The following is a 13,007-nucleotide window of genomic DNA, read 5'->3' as shown; positions in this document are numbered from 1 at the left end:
GAATGTCTAAAGGGGACCATCAAAATAAAATGTAACCAATACTATTTGTAGGCCTATTTATATAGAATTAGCCTAGAAATTACTTTTTTTTCAGTCATGTTGTTTCAAAATATCAACAGAAAAACACATTTGAGTTACACGATTTTAAAGAGTAGCCTAAATAATAAATACCTACCAGGTGCTCCGGGAACTGAAGATCTGAATTTCTCCTTCAGTTCTCTGACGGTGGTTTTCTCAAACTCTTCAAATGAATTCGCCACATGTAAGGGTGTCTCATTCTTTTCATTAAAGTTGACGAGGACCTGAAACGCCATTCTGAATCTGTTTTAGGAGAAAATAAATGAGCATAAACAGGGAAGACACAGCAATCGTTTGGTCGCTGTGAGCTGAAATATAACACCGATTGTTCAGTTTCAGTTTCACTTTAAACTAGGCCTATACTTTAATGTGTCAAAATGGGCGTGTTTAACGGAACGGAACATATAGCCTAACCCGGTAAAATTAGTTGGTAAAGTATGTTACGTACTACGGAGCCCGGGAAGTCACCTGGGAGAAAAAAAACAAAAAAACAATCCGTGGCGACGGTTTTGAAATCCGTCCGCTCAGTTTATAAACCGTACTCACGAATTCTCAAACTGTTCCCTCGGTTTAACAAATCGTGCCCACGGATTAATAAACCGTACCCACGAGTTTCTAATCCGTGCTCTCAGATTTGTAAACCGTGCCTTCAGTTTTTGCAATCTGTACCCACAAATTCACAATCCGTTCCCACGGGTTTGTAAACTGTACTCACGGATTTGTGGCTCGCTCTTATTTTAGAAGAACACGTTAACAAATCTTATTGTATATTGTTTTAAATCAAATTGTCTTAAATGCGTCTGCATGCTTAAAGTGATTGTATAGCGGGTATGGGGTGGAATATACGAATTAATATGAATGACATGCATCAAAATCTTTTGTTTATTTGTGATAATCTTAGCACTTTATTATTATTGTCTAAACTGTATTATGACTGATATTTGACGAATTGCTTTGTTCCTTTTTTTATTTTGGACCTTAACCTAACCTTTTACAGTTTTGGATAAAATAGGCCTACATTTTTTTGCATAATTTTTGCTTAAAAATAAAGCATTCATAAATTATTTTATGATAAACATATTACTGTTTTACGTGAACTCATTTATAGTTATAAACTCGAATAATAATAATAATTATTATAATAATAATAATTATTATTATTATTATTATCATCATTATTATTATTATTACATTTTAGGCTACATATTTAGACTAAATATGTAGACTAAAATGTAATAATAATAATAATAATAATAATAATTATTATTATTTGCGTTCACTTAGTAATACAGTAATATGTTTGTCATAAAATTATTTATCAATGCTTTATTTTTATAGGCCATAACCTAACCTTTTACAGTTTTACAATGTTAGAAAAACTGCAGCAATGGCAAAGCTAAATTTTTTTGGCAAAGCTAAATTCTTTGGCAAAGCGAATAGTTTCCATGTAGCCCACTGAGCGTGTGTTCTACTGCAGTTCATTTGCAATAAAAATAAAGGGGGAAGAATTATTTAAATTAGGCCAACCTGAATATTGAGTCCATTAGTTTGCTTTTGAATATAAGGAATGTGCAGGAAACTGACTACGTGAAAGCTCCCCTCACCTATAAAATCCTGCCTAAGCCACTGATGGTTTTCTGTGTTCTATATTTTTGTCCATGAAAAGTATTCACTAGTCCGACTTTTCCCTATTTCATTAATGTGAATTTTTAAAGCCAATTCCAAGTTACCCGCTCTCCTGCACAATCAGTTTTGTTTTTAAGGTAAAACTGAAACGCACTGATTTGACCTCTTCTGCTCTTGTATGGAGGTTTAGGTTGCTCTGAATCCACCAAGGCTCACTGATATTGAAAGGACATCACTAGCAATTGTATATTTAAAAACAAACCTGGCATTGAGGTCAATATATTTAAATAATAATAACAGCTATAATATGAAACTATTATTTTTATTTAAGGTAAAACAATAATACCAGACATGTTTTCTGCACATCAGCACTCTGGTTTAAAACAAAGACAAACTGCTTTAAGACAAAACAGATTTAAACCAGAAACCAGGATTTTTTTTATTAGACCAACATAAAAATGCATGTAAATAAATTACACATCTTGTTCATTTTCAGCGCACTCCATGAGTCTAATTTAAACTTTTCACTTCCAAGCTTCATATTTCATATTTTGGTAACACTTTACAATAAGGTAACATAAACTAATAATGAACTGCACTTCTACAGCATTTATTAATATTTGTTAATGTTAATTTCAACACTTACTAATACATTATTATTTATTTGTTAACATTAGTTAATGCACTGTGAATATGAACAAACAATTTACAGCTGTATTTTTATTAACATTAACAAAGGTTAATAAATACAGTAACAATATCAAATGTATTGCTCATGTTTAGTTCATGTTAGTTAATACATTAAATAATGTTAACAAATGAGACCTTTGTCACAGTTATGTTCCATTTAGTTCAGTTAATTTACTCTAGTTTGTAGTTGTATTTATTTTAGGGTCCACAAATCACCATCAGACATTTTTTAATAACCGACAAAAACAAATTCACAGATCACTATCTAGAGGTGTAGCGATAGCATCATGTCACGATACTGAACTCAAGATACGATATTATTGCAATACTCTAAGACATACCGTAAAAGATACAAAAATTACTGTTGATTAAAAAGCTAAATTTGATGTTACATTGTGTGTAAATGAATAGGCTTGGACTTGGTGCTGGAAACCCAAAGCACAGGACAATAGAGACACCAGAATAACACTATTCATGATTCTGAAGCTGAAAGCACAGAATTATTTTAGATGAATATGCTTGTACTGTCACTGACTAGATTGACAATAATGTAAGCCATTTTTCACTGGTAACATCAGACATCTGGCAGTATTAGGACACACAAATACTCCCCATTACATTATATCCAATATTATAGTTTAATCTAGTACTGACACTAAAACTTTTAAATAAAAAAAATAAAAAATCTCAGTCATTTTTATTTTGGGTGAACTATCCACAATAAATATTGTCACTATCCACGATACATATTGTTGCATTTTGTATTGCGATATATTGTAACACCCCTACTATTATCCAATAACAAAATAAAATCTAAACAAATGTAGTCAATTATTAATTAACTTTCCAAAGTGGAATAGATGTCTGTCGTGGAGCCACACCATCTGAACAGGGTTTATAGTAACTACTTGTCTTCAGACAGTCAGGTGTGAGCTTGAGACAGACAAAACAAAACTCTTTATTACACCGAGAGCACACTATGTTTTTACATTGCTCTGTGTTGTGGTTAAGCAGCAAACCACATGTTGGACAAGCACGAACCGCTGGACATACAATATTCGCAGCATCTTGTAAAGTAATAGTTGCACAATTCCTCAGCAGATCCAGCTCTTTGTTGGTGCAGTCGTCATTGTCACATCTATCAGATCGAGGACGCGGACCTTTCCACTTTCTCAGACACTGCCAGCAGAACTCAAAGGTTTTGCCCTTATTTACAGAGCAAATGGTGCATCTCACACTGAGATAATACGAGTTTGATCTCTCAATCAACCAGTCACAACCAGGACACTGAAGAGAGAGAAAGAGATTATGAACAATAATGTACTAATTTATTAATGTTTCTAAGAAAAAAACATGTGTTGGAAACTTACATTCTTGACATCTATTAACTTTCTAATGGCATTGTTGGCAAGAGTTGCTTCAAAGAATTGCCGTTCTTCAGGTGTAAGTTTGGCTAATAGACGGACTTCAGTGTAAGACCATTGTTCTTTACACACAGGGCATCTCAGCTCGGCTCTACCCTGCAATTCATCATTTTGAGAAAAAGTCTGTCGCCTATTATCAAGACATTTCATTGTATTATCTAAAAAAAAAAAAAAAAGCAGACCTTATAAATGTACAATAGCTTTACAAATAAAAAAAATCATCTTGAGATGCAAACTAAAGTACACTTACATCATCCAGCTGTAATCTGCAGTAGTCAGTCAGTGTCTGTGGACCAGTGACGTGACCACAGGATAAACGAGCTCTTAAAACATCTGGATCATCATCAAAGGGATCTGATGGGGAAATTATTAAAACATTATTTTTTTACATTTAAATGTCCACTATCCGACTTATATACTTGCACAGAGTGTAAGTAAATAGGCCTAGTGCACTCTCTGCATTCCTGAAAGTATGCTGCTATAGGAATGGGTGTAAAAGTCCTCTATGGCCTGTTTTCTCTTTCAGATTAATACTGTCATGATGGAACAATGGTTCGATGACAATCCTGCTGTTTCTTTACAGCCCACCATGTTCTCCACATGTTTTTATAAAATAAACTGGAGTAAAAAAACAGGATGTTATACTCTGCAATGTAGTGAAGCAAAGTAAAAAAAAAAAAAAAAATCCTGTGGCCTAATTGTAAACCACTGTGAAAGTTAGGCTATGTACACATATACACAAAGACAAATTGCACATAGTATTAGTCTTATAATATTACTAGACTTGTTGTAAGCTACATAAATGTTCCAGGAACAAAGAAACAAATAAGTTGAATTTCTATTTTTTTTTTCAGGCCATTTCCTGTAGTATACATTAGCCTATTATACAACCTTTATTTACAAAGAAAGAAAAAAAGTCTTTACAGGAGTGTCCTGGCCAAATATAGCATGTAGGCCTGCACGAAACCTGTCGCGTTTTCATCGTGAGAGCCTTTCGTAAAATATAAAGCAGAATGTGAAGAGGACTATTGTTGCGTCAGTCGTATCCTAAAATATAGTTAGGTCATGCGATAGAACAAGCAACAAAGGTATAACCCATTAAATTGTAATCGTGTCGTGTTACACAGCTGTCTTTCAAATGCTGAAATTAGTTCGCGGCAAAGTGATAGGCTCCATTATATTAAAAACTTTGAACAAACTCACCGATATCGCTGTCCTTTTTCACGAGTTTAATGCCGTGTTCAAAGTCAGATACCTCATATTTTTTATCATAATAACTCATAATTTTGTGTAAGAATGTCTCTCAAACAACTGCAGAATTTTGCTTCTGTTTGATTGTGACTCACAGAAAACGCACTTTCGTTTTACTCTTTCAGTCTTAACCCGAAATCATGTGACTGGTCTGGATGACACGCCTTTCGTTCACGTGGGCGTGTTAAACTTGAATAAATCATAATATGTGAATCCCAATAAAGTTATATTTCCAGCACTGCCAGGCAATATTTCATCAGAATATTCAATTCAATATCGCAAACTTTAGTCACTAAAACATTTAATTAAAATTTTCTATAACGGATAGTTACAGAGTCTCATCTGGTGAGATCAATATTGGACGTACAGTTCTAGAGACTCCAGTGACACATGGCCAATTGGCTGTTTGCATAAAAAAGTTTTGATAACAAATGCTTATAATTTTGTTGTTGCTGTTTCTCTATAATGACTAGTTTTGATATAAGTGAACATATATTCATGCCTATTTTTTTCTGTGCTGTATACTTTGTGTTTTGCTGAGCAACAGCTCCATCTACTGGTGATTAATGAGTCCATCATTACAGTGAATTCTCTTCATCCCCTCCCTCGTCAACCCATGTGTGACTGAATATCAAACATGAATGTTTTGGTTCAGGTGAGAGGCGGTTCACACACTTGCCATTCAGTCTGTGCTAGGACTCATATTATACACTGACTACCTTCTTCACCATCCTACAATCGTGTGTTTGTGTTCATCAGATCAGCAGCATCAGTGACTCTCTTCAGATATTTCTATGTTTCAGTTGTTTTACTCATTAGCTGGTTTGCTTTGTTCTGAATTAATAATCAACAGAAGAATGATGAGCACGAGTTGCATGTGTGTTAAGTTAGTAACAAAGTAAATATGTAATCTGTTCACCTGAGGCCTGTACCATGATGGTAGTTGAACAAACTCAGGGTTACAGGATTAGTTTTAAGTTGATAAAACCAAACCATTGCTGATCATCAACTTTCTCTGTCAACTCAGGCTTTGATCCTGAGTTTAGGAGTTTAGTGACATCAGTAACGAACAACCAATCACATGCTGAGAAAGAGTGAAGCTGACATTCATTTCTCACGAGAGAAGCAGCGTGATTCACAACAGCAATTACGAGACTGAAAAATATAAAGAATTTAAACACATTTACACAGCAAGAAGAAAATAGCTCTGAAAGAGCTAATACAAACCAGCACAGATTCGGCTACTTAAGGAGCTTAAATTATTATTATTGTTATTAAATGTCATCTTGTTGTGTTGTTGGGTACAAGAATCGATGGAGTACAGGCTCCAATTTCACAATTTATCACATAATGTTTTCTAAATTATTGTGATTATTTGTGAATCATCTATGATTGTATACATTGTTTTGATTGATTGGGACTGGACTTTTTGAAGAACCTGGTAATCAAATACATAGTTAAAAAGTGATATGCTGTATCTGGAATTTTTATTTCTAGAAAATATTCACATCGTTAAAATTGCACCATAATGTCACTCTTTACATTGTCGTCTTCTGTCTGGCCGGGTCGGCCAATCTGGTTCCGCCCGTTAAAATTAACTTTCGCAAATAACAATCGCGGCCCTGGACAGTGAGTGACCTTACACATTAAGATAAAATCGGATTTTCTCCAGTCATTGTTAAAAAACAAGCTAACAAAACTTGCACACTAAGTCGTAGGCTGTGTGTAGCGCGCGTACCCTACGGCGTACCCTGACGTGCACCTCTCCAAAAATGTAACAACGCGTCAATTCTACGCGGACGCCAGCGCTGTGATTGGTCTGCCAGAACCCCTCCCTCGGGGTTTCACACGCTCCCTAGGTACGCGTCAACGCGGACAACGACACAGAAGTATAAATTAAAACCAACACGTTGCCTACGGCGTATAGGCTCCGGCGTAGGTCCGACGCAGAAGTATAATGAGGCCTTAACGCTAGTGAAGCGGCCAGAGGGATCGTTCTGCCTCCAGCTAAGCTCCGCCCACACAAATACGTCACCATGTTTACCAACTGGGAGAGTTGCTAGACTACCCTGGCTGCAAAATACATTTTGCTGCCGCTAGGGTGCGTCTAGATTTCTAGGCTAGCTCCGGGGTTCTTTTCTTTAAATTTCGTCTTCAGTTCCAAAATAGTGGTTTTATCAAACGTTTCCTGAGTGTCTGCCACTTCTAGTGGTTTATTCCTTTTATCATTGAAATTAATGAGCACCTGAAAGACCATTTTCACACAGTCGAGTTTTGGGCTATATCAGATCACACTGAGAAAACGAAAGCACTGCGTTTATAAAACGTGGCCGGCGCCTCCTACAGACGAGCACTCTTGTGTGGAAGGAGGAGCTTCATGAAACAGTACAAGATAGAAAGCTGCTCACTTTCGATTTCATTGCCATCTTGGATCTTGTATAACACTTGTGTCTAGTTGGTTAAGGTTAAATATGCTCTTTCTGTGTTGACTCTATGATCAAGAGATAAATCTGGTTTATATCGCAAATCGTGAAGCTGATGCGTTATAACAATGCAGACAATACCAAGCAGGATATATTCGCTTTTCTCCTCGGGAAATCACCCGACGACGTCTGATCAAAAAGGTAAAACTGACTTATACTACATGCCTTATGAAATAGCCAGATAAGATATAGCAAACTGTAATTAGATATTATGATGAGAGAATAATGTTTTGGTTGACATCAATAAACTCTCTTAAACAGTTTTCATAATCTGTTCCTCTCATTAGTTTATTTCCTCGATATTAGGATGGACACTTACAAATAATATAGCCTACTGTTTTGGTGGCCTGTCCCCAACTGGAACTGTCTTAAAAAAAAAGAAAAAATAAGGTGATAATGGTGATCGAAGCCTACACAAAGACCGTTTCTCTTTTTATTGCATGATTATAAATCAGTACAAAAAGAGATAATACAGACAGAATCACAAACAGAGAATCACAGATACAGAGAGGGGGTATTTGAATTTACATAAAAAAATATTCTATAATACGGGATTTTTCAAATCTTTTTTTATTGAAGGGGATTTTTTCGATGTGATGAAAATAGTAAAAGTAAATCATAAGCAAATACTTTGCAGTTAGGTTTGAATTTAAGGTATCTTTCTTCATTAATTTGGTATTCAAGCATCATACAGATAAAGTTTAAGACATCACCTAGCTCTATATTTTCAGAGATATCAGAGTGAAAAAGAACCTTTCTGACAGAAATATTTCACAGCTGTTTAAATACAAGTAAAGAAGCTGAGACATAAGCCAAAAATGTCAATTTTTAAGAACAGAAGTAGAATAAGTTTAGATTCTTCCTCTTCTTAGCAAAAAGAGTAGCCTGGTAATACCAGACTCTGCTACTTCACTTTGCTTTGTAGAAGCGAAATGAAATTGAGCAGAAGTAGGAAGTCTGACGTAGTCAGGCTACAAAAAGAGCAGGGAAACATTTTGGTTAAATGTTCTTAAATATTTAGTACAAGGGTATTAATGATGAATACATTTTTACTTGTTTTACTTTATTATTAAACAACAAATTGTTTGGCACTTTTCATACCTTATGAAATTTAATATTTGGGGAAAGTGATAACCATTTCCCATAAGCTTTAATAATTGAAATATTACTAGCACACTGTAAAAAGTAATAAGTTGACTTTACTTAGAAAAGCTGTGGAAACTGATTGCCTCAATTTTCAAGTGAATTAGGTCATAATTTTTGATTTGATACTACTCTCTATTACTTTGTAGAGTTAACTTGCATATTTGTAGAGATTACCATAAAACTTGAGTAGAGGTAACTCAATTTCAAAAGTTTAGGCAACTTACAGATTTAAGTAAGGTGAACTTCAAGAAAACAGTTATTTTAACATGTCTGCTTGTTCATTTTACTAGAGGAATATGTGGAAACTGATTGCCTTAAATTTCTCAAGCAAGTTCTACTCAAAATTCTAAGTTGAGAATACAAAGACAGACAGCAGATTTGGTACAACACTAGAATGTTTATTTGCTCCATAAAACAATATTAATTTGAGACATTACTTAAGGCATGCCAATCAACATGGCCCACTACAACATTTTAGAAAAAAAAAGAAGAAAAAAAAACACATACTGCACTCAAGAAAACAAAAAGACAATAAAAAGATCAATGTTTTTAACATCTTTATAAAGTGGTCAAAAGGAGAGCTTACAAGTCTGTAACAAGTTTAGTACAGGACACATTTCCTACTACAGTTCTCTTTAAAATTTTGGCCAATGGACAAAATCACTCTCTGTATGAAGTCGAATGTGCTCTTCAGTGTTGTTGCAGGATAAGTTTAGAGCATAAGAGCATTTAGAGCATGTTCATCCACAACCACTGTACCTTCCAAAATGACTGCTGTTGTTGTGGCATCAAGATGCAGGGAGTAGGGTATGTTGCAGAGCCCTTTGGAATCACTGTCAGAATGCCTTTTTCAATGTGGGAAATATCTTCATTGTCATCACAGTCCTAAAAATGGGAATAGCATATAACAAAAATGAGGTCAAATCAAGCCACAAAACTTATTTTAAAGGGATAGTTCACCCAAAAATAATTATATCACCCAAAAATGATTATATCATCATTTACTCACCCTCATGTTGTTCCAAACCTGCATGAGTTTCTTTCTTCTGATGTACGTTCAGCAGAAGAAAGAAACTCATACAGGTTTGGAACAACTAAGTAAATGATGACAATTTTTTATTTTTGGGTGAATTATCCCTTTAAGAGCACATACTCTAATTAAAGCATGAAACTAAATTAATAACACTGTATTATGTCTAAGTAAAACTAAGTAAAATTTATTTATAAAGCGCTTTTCACAGATAAAATCACAAAGTGCATTAAAAAAAAGAAAATCGCTAAATGTAAAGGCCCTTTCAAACAGGACACAGCAGTGAATGCAGGGAGGAATGCATGCATCAAACCACTGCATGAAAAGACAAATAAAACTGAAGGCCAGCTATACAAACTAAAAATAATAAAAAAGTATTGTCTTTCTTACAACTGTTTTTCATTCATTTCTTTATGTAATATAAAATGTATCTTGTCTTTTTTCCTCTAATTTCTTAATCCTTTTCTCTATCCCTTTCTTTCTTTCTGTGTCTGACTGTTTTATCTTGCCTTCATTACTCTTCTTGCCAGATGTCAAAACTGTTTAAAGAACAGTTTGCCTTTTAAATAAGAATAACATCAGAGAAGAAAATACTTATCAGAAGGGTCCTCTCCGAGGAGGAGTGGTAGGCCATGAAGAACGGCTGTTCGTACCGCATTGATGTTGGATTTCAGCAAAGTTGAGGGCGCGGGCGGGTATAGATATATACATAGATGTCGCCTTGGCTACGGTTTCGTTCCAATGAACTGCAGTAGCCAAGGCGACATCTATGTATATATCTATACCCGCCCGCGCCGTCAGATCATTTGGACGTGTGCTGTGTTCAAGAGATAACAACGATATAAATACTGTTCGTTTTCTCACACAAACCGCTCGTTTCGTGTCTTAGGCCATCAATGTGTACTTACGATGGGGAATTGTTTAATTTGGACGATGGGGAATTGTTTTAATTTGGACTTTGTGCATGCTCTTTGAGACAGTGACCATAGACATGTATTATAGGACTGACAGACAAGAACGGTTTGACCTAAAAATATCAAAATTGAAACTACTGCGGAAACAAAGACACCTACATCTTGGATGCCCTTGAGGTAAGCTAAAACATATCAAAAATTAATTTCAAAGTGAACTATCCCTTTAACGTTAGGCCGCGCAGGTTTTTACATAAATATTAATGATAAACCCCGAACTTACAACCGAGTAAAATAGCTTACAAACTTTAAGTTACAAAAAAAGTGTTCAGTTAAAATCGATTTTTGCAACCTAGCTAACGTTAGTAAGTTAAGCCACTGGTCTCTCAGCTGGGGTCCGTTCTTCGTACGTCGCTAACTCACTTAGCTGGATTTGATTGTTGGCGATTTGGCATGATCTTGGATTGTTTGGTTCTTCAACGCTCATCCTGGACTTGCTGTCATAGCAACAGGTGCGCAAACTTAAACCTGCTCGGGAGCAGGCTTATTTCATGTTAACAGGATTAGATCCGATCCCGGCTTCATAAGCGGAGCTGATACGGGAAGTCCAGCGCAGCGCGCTAGTGCACTTTCTGAGATATATATTTTTTCTCGTGATTCGTGAGATTGTCGTTTTTTGTCGCTTTTATGCATAAAAAAACTGGTTTAGTTTTTTTTTTTTTTTGGCATTTCCAAGCCAGACCCAATGTTGTAAAGCAGTTTTTTTTTTTTTTTTTTTTTAGGCTATCATAATTTATGAAGATCATACAATCATGACCATGCCGATTACAGATATGTCACTCAGGCTTCACTAACGTGATTGGTACCATAGACTATAGGCTACCATAGTCTGCCATCAAGGCCTCAGTGAAGGGGATTATGTGAACAGAAAGGGGGTTCACAATGTAAATGTGCAGCCCAGTTACTATTGTTATTCTTAATATTCCAGATTAGTAATATTATATCAAATAAAAAAAAGGCAGTTGACTAAAATCTTCCATATCACAAATGTGAAAGCAAAATGGCCGGATCTGTGCATGACTTAAGAATTTTCAGAGATTCACATTTATGTACATTATTTGAAAGTGGTAAGAAAAGTTCCACAATTAAATATCAAGCTCACTGTATTACATACACTTATGCTGATCCTAACAGAACTGCATTTTTTCATAGGTGATTATGACATATTCCTGCCTGCAGACAGGTGTTTTATGACCCCATTCCCTGACCCAAACCAGTTACAATGCAGCTCTAGCCAGGACAAGGGCACACAATGAAATGAACTTTGGCTAACTAAGGGGAAGATGTCAGTGTCTGAAAAGTCTGAGGGTTGCACACCTGACAGGGCCTGTGACATTGCCAAAAAAAAAAAAAAAAAACTTTTCATTAAATGTTTAATAAAAGACAAATATGCTTAGTTCCTTGAGTTTTATTTCAATTGTTCTTTGTAAAGAAAAGCCAGTGGTCAAGTGCCTGCAACAAGAGATATTAGACACATGCCTCATGCAACAAATAAAAAGGAAAAGTTGGCTATCCACTGTCCACCTGTAGGCCTATGTCTCCTCTGTCTGTGCAGACTCTTCTGTAGGCCTTTCTGTAGATGTGGAATCCTGCAACTTATATTGCAGCCATAAAGTATAGATTAAGTAAAGTTATTTATGCACTTGCAGGTAGGCTAGTTCCTCCATATGACAGTTATCTGAGAGGGTTTATTCACTGTCCAGTGCAATGGAAACAAATGGACATTACAAAGTCTTATACTTTCTTTCCTTTGGAAAGTTAGAAAATGTCCACTTACTGCACATATTTCAGCTCCACTTTATTGGGCACAGATACAAGTGTTGGTGTATTATGTAAAAGTGCACAAAAGAGGAAAACACAATGTCATTACAATGAACTACACTCGGGAAACATGTGATCAATAACTCATGGCAAAATATTTTTACATTAACAAGTTTATCAGTTTTCACTTTCACAAGCAATTCATCATTACTAACTTCATATTTAACAGTTGAAATGACTATACGGCCTTAATTTAATGCAGCAAAAATTATTTTACAGTGTAGGTAGGCTACTAAGATCGTTTCTATTTGGTTGCTTTTATAAACAGAACACCATTTATTTAACAGTGCCTTTTATAAAAGAGACTATAATATAACTAAAATTAAATAACTAATATTATTCAAAATTTTTTTTTGTACTTCACTTTTATTTGTTCCCATGTTCTAGTGTGGTGACTCTGACATTACAATGCACAAAGTAATTATGCAATTATTAAAATACAAAAATATAGGCTATTAAGTGATAAAAACATCTAACACACTTCTAA

At 35.1% G+C, this 13,007-nt stretch overlaps 1 protein-coding gene and 1 long non-coding RNA gene across 2 annotated transcripts in view; one reads left to right on the top strand and one right to left on the bottom strand.

Annotated features, from left to right (window-relative positions):
- Nucleotides 1-1,564: 1,564 nt before the first annotated feature.
- On the bottom strand, nucleotides 1,565-5,217 carry LOC307151532. The gene is made up of 4 exons (XR_013819895.1): nucleotides 5,022-5,217; nucleotides 4,069-4,172; nucleotides 3,765-3,914; nucleotides 1,565-3,681 (listed from the first exon to the last, which is right to left on the bottom strand). It is a non-coding gene; the product is annotated as an uncharacterized lncRNA (long non-coding RNA).
- Nucleotides 5,218-7,140: 1,923 nt separating this feature from the next.
- Nucleotides 7,141-13,007, top strand: part of LOC307151597 (uncharacterized protein) — a 30,993-nt gene continuing 25,126 nt past the window's right edge. The window contains exon 1 of the mRNA XM_079859695.1: nucleotides 7,141-7,693. The gene's annotated coding sequence lies outside the window, so the exon portion shown is untranslated. The remainder of the gene's footprint in view (nucleotides 7,694-13,007) is intronic.

This window comes from Squalius cephalus (assembly GCF_949319135.1).
Source record: "Squalius cephalus genome assembly, chromosome: 23".
In the NCBI taxonomy this organism is placed as follows: domain Eukaryota; kingdom Metazoa; phylum Chordata; class Actinopteri; order Cypriniformes; family Leuciscidae; genus Squalius; species Squalius cephalus.
This window is presented reverse-complemented; position numbering and strand designations above follow the sequence as displayed.